Genomic DNA, 16,215 nt, shown 5'->3' on the forward strand with positions numbered 1-16,215 from the left:
ACTAGATACATACTTCATTTTTCTTCCTTTTCTTGATTTCACCTATTCAGCATCTTTCAGTGATAACTTGGCATTAAAAGAAGATTCAACATTTTCAGGTTTTTAGTTGTCAAAGTTAGATAACTCAAATGCAGTGAGTCTACCTATTATACCTTCAAAGCTTAGGTTATTTCCTGGTATACATCTTAGCTCTTGTATTACTAATACTCTAATATCATAGATAGTAAGCAAGGTTCTTAAGAACTTACTATTAACAGTATCTTCATCTAGTTGACCATTCAAGCATCTTATTGCACTTACAACTTCCTTTATTCTTGCACCATACTGAGAAGCATTCTCATTTTCTTCCATTTTCATGTCATCAAATTTTCCTTTGAGACTTTCTCTTTTTGCTCTTTGTACATTCTGATCTCCTCGATAGATGTCTGATAGGGCTTTCCACATTTTGAATGTAGTGTCACATCCTTTAATATCATCAAATTCAGCATAGCTGAGTGCAGAGGCAATTTCCAACATTTTCTGGTTGTGTTCTTGTTTGTTTTTCATGTTTTCGACAGTAGGAGCTCCTGTTGGATCTACATGTTTAGTGACAATTGAATTTTGGGCATAATCTCCTATGGATCTAAGATGTAGCTTCACCAAACTTTGCCATGTAACAAAGTTGTCTTTGTTGAGCTTGGGAACTTCTCTTTTTGGCATTTTGATCTTTTCTTCTAGTAGTCCCTTTAAACTGAGTCAGCAGTCAGGCTCTGATACCAATTGTTAGAATTCTTTTGAATAACTAAGAGGGGGGGCGGGGGCAGGGGGGTGAATCATTTATTCAAGGTCCAAATGCCCTATTAATACCTTTTTCTTATGTTCAAACTTAAATCAGTCATATAAGCAAATTATTGTAAATCAACATGCAAAGATAAAACATTCAAGATCAACACATGACACAATGATTTACATGGAAACCCAATTTGGGAAAAACCACCAGTAACATGCTACTTGATTCTCACTCTTCTAAAGTGATGCCCTGTTAAAAGCCTGCCCTATTAAAGGCTTACAACACACTGTTAAATGTGACCTTGTTAGAGGATTTCACCAAACTGTTAGAAATGGGCCTGGTTAAAGGTCTTTAGAACATCCACTTGGAATGTCACCCTGTTAAAGGATTTATCTAATGGCTATTAAACCAACCTAAGTCCATATGATTTATCTTGCTATTACAATTGCTAGAAAGTAACGATAATGGTCTTTTGATCTGATATAACTTACAACATACTTTGCAAATTTCAAATCACTCTTTCAGTTCAATCCTTATGCTTGGCTTCAATCTCTTTAGCTCTGACTGCTTGTCTCCCTCTCAAGCTTCGTCTCCTTGAGTTTTCCTACTCATTTTGCCAATGCAATCATTCTTGAGGTCGTCTATTAAACAGAGTTCCTGTGCTTTCTTCTCCTTAGCACATTCTTTAGCATTTCATGCTTTTATGCTTGACTACAGCTCTCTCTCACACTATCCCCTCTATTCTACACTTCTTCTCTCTCTCTTTTCATTAACTTATGTCTTCTTATATCCAAGTTTGATTTATCTTTTTCGCTCAATTCTCCCTCTCTAATTTTAGGGTTTCAAAATGGATTAGGTAGAATACAATGTATCTACCCCATATCTTGATTTCTTCTTGAAACTTTGCCAGTTGTATCTTAAAAACTTTCTTCATGGTATTCTGTGTCACCAACTCATCATTCTTATCTTCCTTTTAATTCACAAATTTCTAGATAACAACATTGTCAGCTTAGATCTGGCGAATCTTCAATTTCCTAAACAATGCAGCAACTCGACATTATTGAGTTACTGGTGCTCGGCACCTCTGTGTTACTTGGCACCTGCTCGTCACTTGGTTATGCTCAGCACTTGATTTTTCTTGGCACTTGAACTTGCTCAAGACTTGAACTTGCTTGGCACTTGAACTTACTCAGCACTTGAACTTACTCAGCACTTGAACTTACTCGGCAGTTGAACTTAGTTTGAGCTTTGCAAAAGACTTAGCTATAACCTTAGATCTTTTGATATGTTTCAGTGTGCTTATTCTTCGTATCTTTTAGTATGTCATCCAATACACTGTTTCATCAATGGCTTAACTGATCCTTGTACTTCATTACAACATCATAACTTCAACCTTTCTCTAGGTGTTCTAGTTACATCTTATTGATTGCCTCCACCTTGACAATTAACTAATTGATAGTATTTGGATCACTAAAGCAATTTTCATCCCTGCCAGTAGCAAGTTTGACATCAATGACAAAAAAATGATTGAGGACATTCTTTACCAGTTCCATGTATTATTCCAATAGTTGTTCTTATGATCATTTCAATTATTTCCAACAATCTCCCTTATTTCAATCATTTCCAACATCTATTTATTAGGTGATGCAGGAGCATCCAGAGGTATAAGGGCAATCCTATGTCACCCAAAAAAAATGTACTTAGACTTAGTTTCTGTTTCATGTGTTTTCATTTTTGGATACCCATTTGGGTCAAATAAAGGTTCCAACTCTCATAGTTCCACTATCAGTGTGTTAGAAAATCCCAAAAAAATAGGAGCATGTAATTGGGCCATCATTTTGGTAAACTAGAAGGTGTGAATTGGCTAGATGAATGTAATTGTGATTTAGAGCATTCCAAAAAAAAGAATCAGGTCAAAAGGCCCCACGGTTTGAAAGTTATTGTAGTTTTTTGGGTTTTGGAGACCTAAGAATGCTTCAAAGTCAAGTTAGGTGCATTAAATGACCTCAAAAAGGGCCAAAAAATGGGGGACGAGTGAAGCTTTTCCATAGGGCTATAGAGCACTTCGAGAGCTTTCTAAAAATGTAAACAGTTCGTCAATCGGAGCTATGGTTCAAAAGTTATGCCTCGCAAAAGTTTGATTACTGTTTCTAGATTCTTCTAGATTTGCGCTGACTTCTAACGCAGCTTCTGGAACCTTCTATTTGGTCGATGGATGCCTACTAGAACTTTCTAGAATGTACTCCTAGTCCTTAACCCTCCGGTGTTTATTTAAGGAGATTTCTGGCATTATAAAAGGCAGTTCGGATTGGAGTTTGAGAGGAGGTATTGAAAGGAGAAATTATCTCCAGATTTACGCTATTGTAAGCCCTTAGGGCATGTTTGGAAGTTTATTTTCTCTGTACTATTTTTACTAGCTTATTTTCTCAGTTAATATAATTTTCCCCTTTCTGTTGTGTCTATTTTGTTCTTGGGTTGTGTCCCCATCAAGTGGTATCAGAGCTAGTTTTCCTGAGTGTGTAGATAGAGCGTCGACTGTGAGGCAGTTTGCACCAGGACTATGTGGTTGTGGGTTCGAGTTAGAAGATGCCTCCATAAAGAGAGTGCGGCAGAACGACCAGAGCTATTAATCTTGAGGAGGTTAGAGCCCTCCAAAGGAAGGTACAAGCATTGCAAGAGGAGCTCCGTAGAGGAGCAAATGTTGCCGCTGGTGACAACAGTGGGGATGAAAATGAAGATGAAGTTATGGGACCAAAAGGGGAATTTGACATGGAAGTTCTGAATCATGTAGAAGAAAGGCTTTTTAGGGTCATTACTAAGTTTGGGAAAAGACCCACAATTGAAGTGGGTGTATTTTCAGGAAATTTGAAACCAGATGAGTTGATCGATTGGATCAATGAACTGGAAGAATACTTTGAGTATGAGGATATCAGGGACCTAGATAGGGTTAAGTTTGCAAAGGACAAACTAAAAGGGCATGCCAAAATCTAGTGGCAAGAGGTTCAATTGGAAAGAAATAGAAGAGGAAAGGAGAAGATCACAAGATGGGATCGCATGATGGACAAATTGAAGAAGCAGTTCATTCCTGTGGACTATGAGCTTTATTTGTTTAAGAAGATGCATGGGTTACAGCAAGCAGGAAGATCAGTCCAAGAATATACAGAAGAATTTTACCGACTCTTGATTAGAGCAGGACATGCAGAAGCAAATAAGGAGAAGGTTTCTCGTTATATCAGTGGGTTGTGACCTAGCATCCAGGAGAAATTAAGTCTGGTAAGAATGACCAACGTTGAAGAGGCATACCAGTTTGCCCTATGAGTTGAAGAGAATCTGAATAAAAGGTTTGAAGGAAGACAAAGAGGGCACGGTCAAGAAGGAAGGGGAAGTGGTAGATCATCTGGAGGCTGCAATGAAACCCAAAAGAAAAATGAAGATGTGGGTACTAGCAGGAACCAGAGGAATGAGGGTTTCAACCACTCCCATGATCAAGACTTTGGAAATCAAAGAGGAAGAGGTAGAGGACATGGACAAGGAAGAGGAGGCTTTCGTGGTACTCGTTTCCATTGCAATGAAGAAGGTCATCGTGCCTTTGAATGCCCTCAATGACAAGGAAGGACAGATAGGAGAGCTGAGGGCCAAGCTAGGGTTGCTCATGTGGATGAAGATGCAAAATCATCACATTCAGAGGATGCAGAAAGAGGAGAGACCTTGGTAAATGAAAGAGTCCTACTAAGTGGTGAGATTGAATCAGGACAACGGAGGACTTTGTTCCATACCAGATGCAAGTGCGAGTATAAGTGTTGTGACGTGATCATTGATGGTGGTAGCACTGATAACTTGGTATTAGAAGAGATGGTCTCTAAGCTAAAGCTCAAGAGGGAGAAACATCCCCAGCCCTATTGGATTGCTTGGGTAAAAGATGATCATAAGGTCCTGGTAAGCGAACAATGTTTAGTGAAATTTAAAATTGGGAGTTACCATGATGAAGTTCTTTGTGATGTTATTTCGATGGATGTTTTCCATCTATTGTTGGGTAGACCATGGTAGTTTGATAGACATGCAGTACATGATGGGCAAGCAAACACATACTCTCTAACAAAGGATGGAGTTTGCCACAAATTGAAACCTATGAAAAAGGAAGGTGAAAAGGTATGTAGCAGTGCTAGGATTTGTCTTGTTGATGAAAGGAAGTTTTTAGATGGCATGAAACATCAGCATATGTGCTATGCTTTGATTCCTAGGAAAGATAAAGAAGGTAGTAGTGAAATACCACTTGAAGTTTCAGATTTACTAAGGGAATTTGGAGATATTATCTCTGATAATGTTCTAGATGGATTTCCACCAGTAAGGAAAATCAGTCATCAGATAGATCTGATTCCAGGAGCTAGTTTGCCTAACAAGGCTACTCATAGGATGACTCCTACTAAAACAGAGGAGCTAAATAGACAGGTTCAGGAGCTATTGAGGAAGGGCTTGATTCGAGAGAGCCTGAGTCCATGTGCAGTACCTGCAGTACTCAAACCAAAGAAGGATAGAGAGTGGAGGATGTGTATAGATTCTTGAGCTATAAATAGGATAACCATCAAATACCAATTTCCATTGCCAAGGATGGATGATCTTATGGACTGCTTGAGTGGAGCTCAGTACTTCACAAAGATAGATCTCAAGAGTGGCTATAACCAGATATGGATTTGAGAAGGAGATGAGTGGAAAACAGCCTTCAAGACTAAGGAGGGTCTTTATGAGTGGTTAGTCATGCCCTTTGGATTGACGAACGCCCCAAGCACCTTCATGCAGCTCATGAATGAGGTACTTAAGAAGTTCTTGGGAAAATTTGTTATTGTCTATTTGGATGATATTTTAATTTTCAGCAAGACTTTGGAAGAACATTTACTGCATATTCATAGTGTCCTTGAAAGGCTAAGGGAAGAGAAACTGTTAATTAATCTGAAGAAGTGTATATTTGCAAAAAGGGAGTTAGTCTATTTGGGGTTTGTTATATCACCTGAAGGTCTCAAAATGGATCCAGAGAAGGTAAAAGCCATCTTGGAATGGCCTACTCCAAGGTCTGCTACCAATGTAAGATCATTTCATGGTTTGGTTAGTTTTTACAGGAAGTTTATTAAGAATTTCAGTGGCATATGTGCACCCCTAACTGATACAATAAGAGGGGATAGAAAAGAGTTCAAATGGACTGTAGCAGTTGCGAGAAGTTTTGAATTTTTGAAGAAGAAGGTGACAGAACAGCCTATGTTGGCACTTCCAAATTTTAGAAAAGTGTTCTAGGTGGATTGTGATGCTAGTGGCAGTGCTATTGGGGCTGTATTAAGCCAAGAAGGTAAGCCTGTTGCATATTTTAGTGAAAATTTGAATGATGCAAAGAAGAAGTATTATGTTTATGATCAAGAGTTCTATGCAATAGTTCAGGCCTTAAAGAAATGGAGGCATTATTTATTGCCAAAGGAATTTGTTTTGTATACTGATCATCAGGCATTACAGTACCTAAATAGCCAAGGTAAATTGAATCAAAGGCATATGAAGTGGGTAGAGTTCTTGCAGAGTTATACATTTGTGTTGAAGCATAGAAGTTGAAAATCTAACAGGGTTGCAGATGCACTAAGTAGGAGACAGTTGTTGCTTACAGTAATGCAGGTTGAAGTAGTTGGATTTGATGAACTCAAGAAATTGTACCCCGAGGATCCTAATTTTGCTGAAGCATGGAAAGCTTGTAAATAACCTGTTGCTGTAGATAGAACCAAGTGGTTAGACTATTTGATTCAGGATGGCATGTTGTTCAAGGGTAGTCAATTGTGCATTCCAAGGAGTTCCATGAGGGAAAATCCGATTAAGGAGAAACACAGTGGAGGGATGGCAGGACATTTTGGTCGAGATAAGACCATTGCCATTCTTAGAGAACATTATTTTTGGCCTCAAATTTCACAGGATGTGAAGAAGTTTGTACAGAGTTGCCAGGTTTGTCAAGTTGCCAAGGGGTTTAGTCACAATACTGGCCTATATCAGCCATTGCTTGTTCCATCAAGGCCATGGGAGGACATAAGTATGGATTTTGTTCTTAGATTCCTAAGGACACAAAGGGGTAATGACTCAGTATTCATGGTGGTTGATAGGTTCTCCAAAATGGCACATTTCATTCCATGCCACAAAACTCATGATGCTATCCATATTGCAAACTTGTTTTTCAAAGAAGTGGTAAGACTACATGGTCTTCCAAGGAGCATAGTTTCTAACAGAGATACTAAATTTGTGGGGTATTTCTGGAGGACATTGTGGAAGAAGTTGAGAACAGACCTAAAATTCAGTTCCACACATCACCCGTAGACTGATGGCCAAACAGAAGTCTGGGCAATTTGCTGAGATGTTTAGTTGGGGATAAGCCCAAGGGATGGGATTTTATTCTACCACAGGCAGAGTTTTCTTATAATAACTCTGTAAATAGGAGTACTATAAAATCACCATTCCAAATTGTATATGGGAGTAGGCCAAGGACTATAGCAGAACTGAGGAAGATAGAACAAGGGGAGAGGACAAGTGCTGAAGCTGAGGAATTTGCTGAACATATCAGGCATCTACATGAGGAGGTTCAAGCACACATTACCAAGATGAATCAAAAGTATAAAGCTAGGGTTGATCAAAGGAGAAGACATAAGGAATTCCAAGTAGGAGATTTAGTCATGGTGCACTTACGAAAAGAAAGATTTCAAGCCAGTACTTACAACAAGCTGAAAATGAAGAAATTTGGCCCTTGCAAAATTCTGAAGAAACATGACTCAGGAAATGCAAATGAGGTGGAGCTGCTAGATGGTATTCACATTTCTCCCATTTTCAACATTACAGATTTAACAGAGTATCATGATGATGGTGCAAATGAGGAGCTAGTGTTAGAGCCATGTCCAATTCCTGCTTCTAAGAAAGAGGAGATAGAAGACATTCTAGATCATCGTGTGGGTAGGAGTATCAGAAACAAGCAGTATGAAGAGAATTTGGTTAGATGGAAAGGACGACCGATCGAGGACTCAACTTGGATTTCAGTAGCTGAGGTTTCCCATTTGGGATTTCCTCTACCATTCATAAAGTGACAGGGTCACTTTTCAATCTATCCTGGGTGTCTGATGTAGGAGCATCCAGAGGTATAAGGGCAATCCTGTGTCACCCAAAAAAAAATGTACTTAGACTTAGTTTCTGTTTCATGTGTTTTCATTTTTGGATACCCACTTGGGTCAAATAAAGGTTCCAACTCTCATAGTTCCACTATCAGTGTGTTAGAAAATCCTAAAAAATTAGGAGCATGTAATTGGGCCATCATTATGGTAAACTAGAAGGTGTGAATTGGCCAGATGAATTTAATTGTGATTTAGAGCATTCCAAAAAAAGAATTAGGTCAAAAGGCCCCATGGTTTGAAAGTTATTACAGTTTTTCGAGTTTTGGAAACCTCCTAAGAATGCTTCAAAATTAGGTTATGGGCATTAAATGACCTCAAAAAGGGCCAAAAAAGGGGGATGAGTAAATCTTGTCCATAGGGCTATAGAGCACTTTGAGAGCTTTCCAAAAATGTAAACGGTTCATCAATCGGAGCTACAGTTCAAAAGTTATGCCTCTCGAAAGTTCGATTACCGTTTTTGGATTCTTCTAGATTCGCGCCAACTTCTAACGCAGCTTATGGAACCTTCTATTTGGTCAGTGGATTCCTACTAGCACTTTCTAGAATGTACTCCTAGTCCTTAACCCTTCGGGGTCTATTTAAGGAGATTTCTGGCATTATAAAAGGCAGTTCGGATTGGAGTTTGAGAGGAGGTACTAAAAGGAGAAATTATCTCTAGATTTATGCTATTGTAAGCCCTTAGGGCATGTTTGGAAGTTTATTTTCTCTGTACTATTTTTACTAGCTTATTTTCTCAGTTAATATAATTTTCCCCTTTCTGTTGTGTCTATTATGTTCTTGGGTTGTGTCCTGATCATTAGGGCTTTCTTTCTTACTAAATTCGAAGTAGTCTCATATTTTTTGAATTCCTCCCTTGTCTTCAACCCTCTGACCATATGTACTTGTTAAGACCTTTTCACAAACAACTTAATTAGATAAAATAAAAACTATTCATTAATGCAAAAATGTAAAAATTGGCTAATCTTACCAATTACCAACATGCACTTCCTGCATATCTCTTAAACTCTCACCAAACATTGACCAATGAAGGCTTGACACTACTTATCTAGAAATTCATAATTTGAATGATAGCTAAATGGTATTAATCATCATAATTTTTTTTATAATATTCTATTGTGTTACCTATGTGCAAATAACTTATCAGTTTGTGAGCAAAATTCCTTCTCAGAGCTTAAACATCACATGCTTAGACTTGATTCCTAGGACAAACATGTAAAAAATTACAAAATGATTTATTTTTATAAGCTTAATTTATTCCTTAATGTGTTATTTTTAAGAGTGAACCAATTCCTTATTTCTAGTAGCTAGAAAATGTATTCTTAGGTCCATTTGTTGGCTAGAAATTCGATAAATCTTTTCATTAACTATCATGTTTGACCAGGTATAGATGTTTATTTTGTCCATCTTACATGACATACTACACCATTTTCTTGACAAAATTTGTAGGTGGTATAATTATATGTTCTAGTTATAAAAGATTTAGTCAAGCTTAACTACAAAATCTCTAAAGGATTTTGAAAAAAATGACCTCACTTGTAAGCTTCATCTTGAAATCCATAATGAGAACTAAACTTAATATTATAAAACTTATATAAAATAATCATTATTATAGCTTCCTTGATCCTATACATTTTTTTCCTTTTTAATCTTCATTATTCAAATTGTAAACATTCTCAATCTAATAGCTAGTGTTGTGTAAGATTTTTTTAGTTGGACATATTAATGATGAACTATTTTGGTTTTTGAGAAGTCAATCAGGTATGGTTATTTCTATTTGGATCTCCATCCGATTAAAAAATGGTCACTCAAAATATCTATTGACATTAGTGTAAGGGAAAAATTGGACACTTGTTTTAATTTAATTGCACAATCAAAAACATTAGATTTAAAGCTACTCTATTGTGGTTATTGGTTAAGACATGCTAAAAATGATTCTTTTTAATTTCTTTAATGGTTTGGTTTTTATGTTAAAATTCTTTGGGCTCTTCACTTAAGAAATGGTCTTTGATGTATGGATTACTATCTTATCTATATTTATCTCTTTTCTTTGGGTTTATAAATTTTGCATTATATCCATCCATTAATCTTCATAAAGACATATTATTTTTGTGCAATAAGAAATCTTATTCTACAAGTGTTTCATATATTGTCATAATTAACTTTGGAAATAGGTTGATATCAATCTTGTGTAAATTTAGTTTGCAAGTACAAACTTATTATTAAATATTATTTCTATGTGGCTATTGACAATTCTATTAGCTATTGCTAAAGCTCATTATAGTAATTTATATCTTGATCTCTCGATAAATTATCTATTTCTAATGAAAATTAGTATCTCCAACTAGCTTTATGGAGATAGTTAATGAACCTAGGTGTTGGATAATGAGATTCTCTCCTTAGAACATAATGATGATTTTCCTATTAGATACATTTGTTTTTTATTTATCACACTCCATATAAAATGGTATTATGATAATTTTGTAGAATATATTTGAATATTAATTTACTATTTCAATTTCTAACTCACTAATTAATGGTTATTTTAAGAATGAAAACTCTTTTAAAGACGTTTGATTTTATCATTATTTTTCTATATAATTTTAATTTTGGAAAAACTAAGGTTTGAAGGAACCTTAAAACCCTTTACAATCTCATTAAAGATATATTTTCATATTAAAAACTATCAAATAAATTATCAATAGAAATTGAAAGTAGCAACCCTAGAAAAGGGTTGACCCACTTACATTGATAAATAATAAACAAAAAAGAATATCAGTCTAGGCAAAGGAGACATAAAAAGAAATATAATATCAAAACCAATTTGACAAACTTCTTGAGAAGAAAAATAATGCTCTTCTCAAAGTTTTCTAATTTAAGGAAGATTTCCAAATTCTTACTCTACTCTTTGGGCTCCTATATATTTTTCTTCTTATAACTATCTCTGGTGTGCTCTCCATGGATAGCAAAAATTCTAGGTGAAGGTCCAAGATAGATATCCAAATTAATCACTTTCTATCTATCAATAATAGAATCTAGACATTTCAAATTAGCCAATGAGGTTTTAAGGATTTCTAAAAAATGCACCATGATAGTTCTTTCAATAGCCTAGTTAATTTCAATCTTATCAAGGATTATTTTCATTCCAATGTCAATCACCTCATTTATTTTGTTGTTAATGTCTGATGTCTTTGTCCCCTTACTATAGTCATCCTTAGTCTCATATCTATTCTTTTCCTACTAGTTCAATAATTGGTTCTCAGCTCTTTTCTTCATGAAGTGCTCCACCTTTCTAGAAATCTCATTATTATTTTAATTGAGATTCTTGATTTATTTAATAATCCACTTTTAGATCTAGAGGGAGTAGGTATATCTAGCTTAAAGTGTCTCTAGAATACTTGTAGTGTTGTCTTTGTCATAATAAAGATCTTCAAACTCTAATTGCTCTAAGGTATCCATTCTAGCAACATTATCATCTTCAAACAAAATATCATGTTTATCATTCTCTTTGATACCATCATTAGGAAGAGATGTAGAAGCCTCATAACTCATAGTGGGAGAATTTTTTTTCCATGTTATTAGCTTCATGTTGGTTACTTCTCTATGGAATCTTATCATTCATATCAATATTCTTGTACCGAGTTCCCATAGTAATCCCCTTTTCAATAACCTCATATTTCTCCTTCACAATTTCTTCCCCAATATTATAGAGGATAGCCACAACTTCCTATTTAGGAGTAGTGTCATTTTCATTTTCTTCTATCCTTAGAGTTGAAACTCCCTTCTTCTTAATCCTCACTATTTCTAGACTTTTTCTTGTCTTTAGTTATTTCCTTGTCTTCATTCTTATCTTTGCCTATGTATTTAGGTTTATTTTTATGCATTGTGTTGTTTTCCATAGTCGCTTAACCTAATCATAAGGCATACTTCTCTAAAGACTACTCCTCCTTATCTTCTGAAGCCATAACCCTACCTCCTTAAAAATATAGGTGGTCTCATATTGTTTTTCTAAGGGTCTAAATACTTCCTTTTATTATTGAATTCCCTAGGATCAAATTTCCTCTCTAGACTTTTAAAATCCTTTTCTTTTTCACACATTACCAACAAAAACTTTACCTATATTATTGTCTTTAAAATATTCATAAGTAAGATAAACTAGACCTTCATGGAGAACATGTCTAGATGGGTCATTAAAGTCCCTATTGAGCTATAGATAAGGGAACTATGTATGTAATATAGGAAAGAAACCCTAGGTATGTGCAGGATCATGGTGTGCCAAAGAGTGGTAGTCTAAAAAATATGTAGTTCTGTAATGCCTCAAAGCATTTCAAAATATATTCCAACTTTTTCCCGACCATCTTGATACTAAATCAAAAATTCAATACCTTTATAAAGCCAAGTATATCTGTGGATACCAAACCTACATGGTTAGCTTTAAAAATGTCTTGAAAACATGTTTTGGCCTGTTCTTGTGTGTTTTTTACTTCAAACATGTATATGGCAATATTATTTTTATCCAAATTTGATGAAACAAAAAGAGTTTCTTAACAATATTCTTATCTTTCCATAAATGTAATGGACCTATCAAATTATGATTTTAGTAAGTAATTATTACTTATTTTCTAATGGAGTTATGCATAAGAGTTGATTGAGACACTAATTGAAAAACAACTATAACTTCCAAACAGTACAACATTTTTTAAATCCAAAAGATGCATCCCATTCAGTGCTTCTTCTACTATAAGGAAAAGAAAATAAAAAAATTATTTTGCAAAGTTTTGAATTAGTTAAGGTGGTTAGACATGAGATTTTTTTATTTTGAGAATACTATAGTAGAAAATCCATGATTAATTAATTAATTAGAATAAAAATATCCAAAAATATGCATCACATCTAGTTGTAAGTCTACTTCTTACATCTAAAATATTATTAAAAATTATTATCATTTAGTTTTGGTTAAGGTGGTTAGACATATGTCTACTTCTTATTTTTGTCTTGAAATTTTTGTACTATTGCATTAAAATTCAAAATTTTGACCAATGTATTTTTTATTTTATTTTTCAAATAAGGCCTAGTATTTTAAAAGCTAAATTCAACTTCCTAGAGATTTTTTTATCTAAACTTTTTGATAGAAAGTTCATAACAAGTTGAAAATTCCATGTCAAGTTGACATAACACTGATTTGCTAATTTTTCATTGCCACTTAAGGGCATAGTTTGGTTAACCACGATCTTGCACATGCCTCCCTAAATTTTCATTTGAAGTGATCAATAATTACCAAATGAAATTAATGGATACACTTGAACCTCCCATCCATCATAAATCACTCCATTATGACCTTAATAATTTTAGCCCAAGTCTGTTTAGTTTTCCCTATCTCATAAAAGTTCTCGTTGCCCTTTACCGATTTAGCCCTCTCCTTATCTTTCTCTATAAATTTATTCACTAAACTCTTTGAAATTCTCAAAAATATTCAAAAATATTAGAATCCTTATAGAATTTCATACCTAAATTTAGATTGCCTATAATCTCAACAACTAGGTTCATGGTGAGGTCAATAGCTTTACCATGCAAGGTCACCATGCCTTCATTTTAGCTATCAACAAAGGTATTGGTGATTTCTTTATCACTCCCAAGAAAATTTTCAAGACATGAAATTACACCTCTCTCTTAATCTTCCTCCAAACTTGATTATTGTTCCCCCATTTACAAATACTCTACTCCTCATGGTTAAGTTTCCCTCCTATTCTCATAGTATTATTTGAGTTAGTACAAGATTTCTCAAATAGATAAGATGACCTAGAACTATACACCTAGAAAGTGACAAATAAGAAAGAAACAATAATTAAAACTCAATCAAAATAACACCTAGAAATTCAAAAATAAAGGCTACTCAAAATAATTGTCTTGTCCATCATTATTAGGAATTACCCCCACTCTAAGGTAGGATTTATCATAATTAATGAATTTAATGGCCTCCTCATTCATATCAATAATCCATCTCAATTTCTCAAGATGGTGACTTTTCATACCAATATTAGCCATTATATTGACCACCCTATTAGTTTCTCTCAAGTAATACAAAATATAACACTATGTAAAACTTTGAGCTTTATTTCTTTATTTTTTCAATGATGTTTCTAATTTGTATATATGCATTGTTATTCCCTTTAATATTCCTTTACAATGTTAGCAAAGTCACCTTTCATCTGATATTAACACATCTCATCTCCTTTTTAATCATGACATAGTGTAAAGTAAACATAGATTAACCCATGTGGTTGGCTTGAACTTCCAATGGCACTAGTAGTGCACCTATATAGTTTCCAATTTATTTCTATATGTTGTTTGGGTATTTCAAATGTTATTATATAAATCTAATGGGATTCTCTCTTCTCCTAGTTTCTAAGTTATTTTTTCTCCTTCCCTAGATCCTAGCTTGGATTCCATCTATTACTAAGATGGTCATTTTTATTATTTTCTTTCTTGACTTAGCATTACTCTGAATCTATTACATTGAATGATGCATCATAAATAAGTGAATTTATCATACTTCCCCAAGGTCTAATAAATTGGTAGATATCATTTCATAGGAAAACATAAAAAGGTGGAAGAAATGTCATCCAAAATATATTTCTAATCTAATTTAAATGTTATAGGTATAAATATTAATACAATTAATTTTAGAATTTCTTAGGCTTTCTTTAGGGATTTTGTCTTCCTATATAATTTATTTCCTTTAATCTTGCTAACCCTTGTTTGTCTTAATTTTCTTACATCATATACCCTAGTGCTTGCACTAATTTCCTATTGGCTGCTTTTGTTTACATAGTTTAGGTTATTCTAATCCCATTTTCATTGATATAAAATTAATAAGTGATTAAATATATGATGGAAAAATTCAAATATAAAATGATATGAGTAGCCTCATGTTTAGTAGCTATATATTCAATAAGGACATATAGAAAACTAATTAAAGCTGGAAATAAAGATTTTATTAAAATATTAAAAAATATGTCATTGAATACATCTAATGCCTTATTTTATTGTTATTCCTATTTAATTGGTCAAAGCCAAACAAAGAGTAACATACATGTATACCCAATTCAATGGAAAACATGGACCATTTATACTAGGATACTAGCATTCTAAGATTTATCATATGGTATATGTGATATAAGAAATATCATAACTATTTGGTATATTTTAGTATTCAATGGTCAATCCTTGATAAGATTATGAGAATGAAGTTAAGATATCACTATATATTTGTCGGTTATTTTTTTATATTATATTTATTCTCATGAAACCTAAAAAGGGGACTATTCCCTAGTAAAAAAATCAGAATTTATAAATTATTATTTTTTATGCCATTTAAAGAGATACATTTTCCCAATTTTTATACCTTGAATTTATTTGTTAGATCTAGTAAATAGATTGAAATTTGATGGGTTGAGATTTCTTCATGCACTATAAAAGTGGAGTACAAGGAAAGGATAATTTATTAGAAATAATGTGTACCATTTGGGCCCTATCCAATCTTTATCAAAATAATCATGAAGAACTATAATAAACTTTATATAGTCCCACATCTAACTATAATATTAGGAGGTGGAAAAGTGTAGATGAATATATTTAATAGATAGATCAATATTTGGGAGGAGCTATGAATTAAAATTTATATTAATGACAAATTGATTTAATGATTATAGTGGGTGGTATAATAAATCTAGTAATAATCTAGTGCATTTCATTATTTTAGTTTTGATGTGATATAGAGAGTATGGAATACATATGGAAGGGGGTAGGGGGTTATCCATTGTGAGACCCAATGAGATATTTCAAAAAAATAAACTTTACAAGAATCAAAAGTGGACAAAACTTGCTATTTTTTTTTGCATGGTAAGGCTATTTCCTCTATTTGAAACTTTACTAACCTTGTATTGCATGCTTCTTCCATTGGAATTCCAAATTGTCTTAATGAGAAAGTCATAACACCCATGAAAATATTACTTGTAGCAAAGTATGATGGCCAAAGACCAGATATTGAGTAAGTTAGAGCATGAGTTGTACTAAAAAGTGGAACAAAAAGGGATAGATTAATGTTATGACTATACCAAATACTTTCTTTCAATTTTTTTTACCTATAATAAATATCAATAGAAAGGGTTTCAATGGGAATAACTTGGATGTTTGGACATTTATCACATACTGTCAAGAAATTAGAACCAGTTTTTTGTTGGAAATTTAATAGGTAAAGTGTGATAT

Source organism: Cupressus sempervirens, chromosome 4, assembly GCF_028749045.1.
Source record: "Cupressus sempervirens isolate cs-2001-9-10 chromosome 4, ASM2874904v1, whole genome shotgun sequence".
NCBI classification, from domain to species: Eukaryota; Viridiplantae; Streptophyta; class Pinopsida; order Cupressales; family Cupressaceae; genus Cupressus; species Cupressus sempervirens.